The following is a 5,365-nucleotide window of genomic DNA, read 5'->3' as shown; positions in this document are numbered from 1 at the left end:
ACCTTCATTCCCCCCTGCTTTTCATATGAGCATGTATGAACTGTGCAGTGGTTCTGTAACTGGAGGGCAGCGTGTCAAGGCTGTGCTCAGCGTGCCTGCAGGATTGAATAAGAATATGGCGACCGTCCAGTAGAAGAAAGCAAAGGGATTGGCTGAACACCTGGATGAAGAGAGGCAGGGGGAGGTTCTTACATGATTCAGCTGCAATCAAATCCCCCTCACCTGCATCCAAGTGGAGAAAAGCCATTAAAGCCGCCTCAGGCTGAGAGAAACTGGGAAAAATTCCCAGTCATTTTATTCCTTTCATTTATTCCAAGGCATAAAATTAGATTGAGAGAATATTAAGTATCAAGTTTCCTATGCTTCCCTATTCAAGTTTCATTTACTGTATTGACAGCATGAGTATAACGAGATAAAAATGTGTGTGTGTGTGTGTGTGTGTGTGTGTGTGTGTGTGTGTGTGTGTGTGTGTGTGTGTGTGCGTGCGTGCGTGTGTGTGTGTCACACACCATTATAAATGGATTGCCTTCTGAAACTGTTGTGGACAGGTGTACTGCATACACATTTTCAGGTATAAGGACATCATGGCTATCTCTTACATGGACAAATGTCTATTTTTAGACCAGAGGCAATATCAGGCAGGCAGAGCACTTTGTATTGCCCACAGCCCAGTCAGAGTCACAAAGCTGACGGAGACCATTCAAATACACATTTGTTTTGTACACATTGGTTTCTCAATGCCCCAGTTCATGTTTACACCACATCCTTGGCACAGGTCTCCTTGAGGCGATATGTGGGCAGTCCTCATGTGACATAGGATGTCTTTATGGAACGATGTATGCGAGGCAGAGCTTGCCAAATCACCTCAATTACTCTGTGGACTGCCATTGCGCATTCGATTGGTTGGGCATGGAATCAAGCTATTATTGCACATGTGGTGGGACAATTAATCTCTTTCGTTGCTGAGGAGAGCAGCTAATTCTGATGAGACCCAATAGTAGTGGGGGTCTGGTTTTAAAATGTGGGTGATTTTGCCACCATTTTGTTAAGAGGGTTTTGTGTTGTAGTGATTGTTGTATCGCGGTGCTTCATTGTTTCATCCAAGAGTAGTAATGATGAAATTGATGCATTCACATGAGGAGAGTTCTTTTTTGTGTGTGTGTGTGTGTGTGAGTGTGTGTGTGTGTGTGTGTGTGTGTGTGTGTGTGTGTGTGTGTGTGTGTGTGTGTGTGTGTGTGTGTGTGTGTGCGATTTGTGTAATTTTTTCAATTTCACAATACTTTATGCTAAACTAAATTAATATACAGACATTAAAATACACACACCGGTAGAATCTACACTGTTAGCCCGGACAAGTTGAATCTACTTAAAAAATGTGAGCAAACTGGTTGCCCTAAAATATTTAAGTAATGGTAACTTTAAAAATTCAAGTTGATTTAACTTAAAATCCTTTGTAATATCAATTACTTTGCAGTTAGTACACATAGTATATTTAAGTTCAATGTACTAGCCCGTATACTTAAAAAATGTGAGCAAACTGGTTGCCCTAAAAAAATTAAGTAATGTGTACTTGATAACTTCAGTAAAATTTAAAAAAAAGCAAGCAAATAACTTAAGAAAATTTTCTCTCTCTTTTTATTTCAATTGAAACATTTTCATTTCAAAATACAACAGTGAAGAAACATAATTTCTTGCCTTCAAGTTAAAGAGGTTTCTAACTTTTATAATAAGACTGTCTACTCAGAAACTAGCTGTGGACTTTCTGAATCCAGGCATAGGATTCCCACTGGAATTTGGTGGTACGAGTCCTGGTCATTGACATCCTAACAAAGAAACAGATTGACACGGCATTATAATGACAGTTAGATAATACTGTGTTGTCAACTAAAATGTATATCCAATACAATGTAAACTACACTGAAATGCATTAAAAAAAAGTTATCACTTTCTTCATTAACTGGATATTTTACACACTTTCAGCCCCAGTTCTGCACAAGCTTTTATGGTTAGCTGCCAAGCCACATTCACTGCACTTTTGCTACAAATACTTGTAATGTATACATCTATTTATGGTAGCACTGTACTTCAAAATCAAAAGACATTAGTAAAAGGTATTACTTTCAGTTGTACTTAAAGGCTTCGTTCACCCAAAAATTTAAATTCAGCCATTAATTACTCACCCTCACATCATTCCAAACCTGTAAGACTTTCGTTCATCTTCAGAACACAATAAATATATTTTTGAAAGATATTTAATATCTTTGAAATCTGAGAGTTTTCTGTTCCTCCATTGACATTCTGCAAAACTATCACTTTCAAGATCCATAAAGGTAAAACCTCATTAAAGTAATCCATATGACTCCAGTGGTTTAACCAAAATTTTATGAAGTAATGTGAATGCTTGGTGTGCACTAAAATAATAAAATGTTGTTATTTACAAAATATATATTTCCAATGCACATTCACAAGAGCACCATGACGCATGGTTAAACCACTGGAGTCACATGGATTATTTTACTGATGTCTTTACAACCGTTCTAGGGCTTGGAAGTTGCGTAGACTGTCACTGAAGGGACATACAGAAACCCTCAGATTTCATTTGTGTTTGAAAGATGAACGAAAGTCTTACAGGTTTGGTAGGACATGAGGGTATGAGTAATTAATGACCAAAGAATGAGTAATGAATTTTTATTTCTGGGTGAATTAATCCTTTAAACTGCAGAAACAAATATTTTATTTTGAGCCTATTTCACATTTGAAGACAAATATTTTCAGTTTTTCATTTCATTAACCATTACAGATATTCTGAAATATTAAAAATACTGAAAATAAATGTCTGGGAGATACTGATAAACTATTCTGAACATTAGTAGCAGACAGGACTCTAATGGTAACAGTAACATTTAAAACCTATTAAAAACTTACAGAGCAGGTCTTAAAGAATGCAGAAGGGTCATCCCCCAAAATGACCGGCAGTCCACGAAGGCAAAGGGACCGAACATCTGTTGGCTCGGTGGTCTGGAAGATATTGGAGATATTGAAGTTTGTTAGGGATGCTCACCCAAATTTCCCCCAAATTTGTCAGATTTTGGTAAGTAAAGAACAGGGCAAGACAAGATGACAAACAGGAAAGGAGAGAGCAGAGAATGGAGGAGTAAAGGAAAAAAGACAAAACAAGAAAAGTGGAAGAGTATAGTGGTGAGGACATGAGAAAGAAATTTGAGATTTAAGACTGGAAAGAAAAAGAAAGTGAAGTCCAGAGGAAAGAGGAGAAGAAATTAGAGAAATTACAATAGGAAAAAGAGGGGGTAGACTGATGTAGACAAGTAAACCCACCTTTGTCTGGCGTAAAAGCTCAGCCAAAATCAGATTTGGAGAGTAATGATCAAGTGCATCAAAGAAGTTCTGAGATTTTTCCCCACCACTCTGTTGAACTCATAATAAACCTAAATAAAGGTAAACATAGCAAACAATATTGGCTGTCACCACATCTATGACCACAACATGATTTCAGTCACAGTTTATGACCTAAGTGGTCATAAATACCCATTTTCATTTATACATATATTTATTCAAATACTCAATTTAAAAAAATTAAAAACGTAGCAAAATGTACGTTTTTTTTTCTAACTTAAGCTTAAATTCACTCACCAGATTAAGTAAACTGTGGTCGGTCGTCGTGTCTCACTGGAAATCTCGTTGTATCTGTGTCGAACATGCAGGGGTTAAAATGGGACCACCGTGCACGAGTGAGAAAACCACCTAGTTAACAAGTGAAAATGTCACGACCTGTTTAAAGCATGTTATTGCTCACAAACAGCCCCTCAATAAAATAAAATAAAAACTCAAACCAATAACGTTAAATAGACGAAAAAAGTCAGATTAATTCGCCAGGAGATCGAGCGGGCTTCGTGTTCGCTGCACTCAAGTGAAAATGATTTTATGGGGCATATTTTTGTCCCAAACGGTTTAAAACAATGTTTATACACTACTCACAAACATCATTTTGATGGAGAGAGAGAGAGAAAAAAACAAATGAACAGACGAAACTATGTCTGCTAAATTCGCCTGTGTTTCAAGTTCAAGCGGGTCTAACGTTAGTGAAAAGAAGTCCAAAATTACTTAAAACAACGTTTTCACAACTCAAATAATAATCGGTGAAAAATAGAAACAATAAACCTGACTAAAACATTTGTTTTAAACTACTTACCAACAGCTCTACGAATTTGCATGCACTTTTCAACCACGAGAGAAAATGGCGTTGCTTGCCTGACTTGAAACAACTGTGTGTGCGTGCGTCACGTGTGTGTGTCCTTGTGGCGAGTGGGGGTAAGGGGCGTGGTCAGTACACAAACTCTACAATTTTAATCCATTAAACTTAAAGTTTTCCACACATTCAAATATGTCTACAAAAGTAGTAGAATTCACTTACATTTTTATAGTAATGCATTCAAAATTAAATAATTTAAGTGTACTGTAATTAAATTGTTAATTAGATATAAAATCCGGGCTAACAGTGTATGGATTGTACGTTACTTGGTTGATGAGTGAATGGCTGTCTGCCTGAGTGGATTGCATTAGTTGCTCTGTATAGCTTTCTTTTCAATCTCTATTTTCTATTTTTCCTTGCTGTTTATATGCTTAATATAACTTTATATTAAGTGGGTATTGGATCAACATGTTTATTAGATCCAATACCCACTAACCTACTGAAAGAAGTGTTACCTGTAGTGGAAGAGCCTCTTCTCTATATTATTAACTGATCTTTATCTTTAGGTCATGTTCCAAGAATGTTCAAGCTGGCAGTTATAAAACCTCTCATTAAGAAACCACAATTAGATCCAAATAACCTAGCAAATTACAGACCCATTTCAAATCTTCCATTTCTAAACTGCTAGAAAAAGTTGTGTCCGCTCAATTGTGCTCTTTCTTGCAAGAAAACGATATCTATGAACATTTTCAGTCAGCATTCAGGCCTCATCATAGCACAGAAACTGCGCTCGTTAAAATTACAAATTATTTACTTTTAGCTTCTGACCAAGGCTGTATCTCACTACTATGTCACAAGAACAGCCTTTTTCCACCTTGGCTGCGAAACATGCTATCTGTTTCTGATGCAGAAAAGTTAGTTCATGCATTTATGACCTCGAGACTAGATTACTGTAATGCTTTATTAGCTGGTTGTCCTGCTTCCTCAGTAAACAAGCTACAGTTAGTCCAAAATGCAGCTGCTAGAGTTCATTATAGGTCAAGAAAAAATATGATCATATAACACAAATTTTATCATCTCTACACTGGTTACCTATTAAGTTCCATATCAATTACAAAGTATTGCTACTGACCTATAAAGCCCTAAATGGTTTAG

The 5,365-nt window shown here is 36.7% G+C and overlaps 2 long non-coding RNA genes across 2 annotated transcripts; both read right to left on the bottom strand.

The window, feature by feature from the left end:
* Positions 1-1,684: 1,684 nt before the first annotated feature.
* LOC306985274 lies at positions 1,685-3,406 on the bottom strand. Its single transcript, XR_013794780.1, has 3 exons — positions 3,337-3,406; positions 2,926-3,018; positions 1,685-1,823 (listed from the first exon to the last, which is right to left on the bottom strand). It is a non-coding gene; the product is annotated as an uncharacterized lncRNA (long non-coding RNA).
* Positions 3,407-4,514, bottom strand: LOC306985277. Its single transcript, XR_013794781.1, has 3 exons — positions 4,211-4,514; positions 3,652-3,762; positions 3,407-3,446 (listed from the first exon to the last, which is right to left on the bottom strand). It is a non-coding gene; the product is annotated as an uncharacterized lncRNA (long non-coding RNA).
* Between the last annotated feature and the right edge of the window lie 851 nt (positions 4,515-5,365).

The sequence above is a fragment of the Phoxinus phoxinus genome (assembly GCF_949152265.1).
Source record: "Phoxinus phoxinus genome assembly, chromosome: 2".
NCBI classification, from domain to species: domain Eukaryota; kingdom Metazoa; phylum Chordata; class Actinopteri; order Cypriniformes; family Leuciscidae; genus Phoxinus; species Phoxinus phoxinus.
The sequence above is the reverse complement of the archived record's forward strand: the minus strand, read 5'-3'. Positions and strand labels throughout refer to the sequence as shown.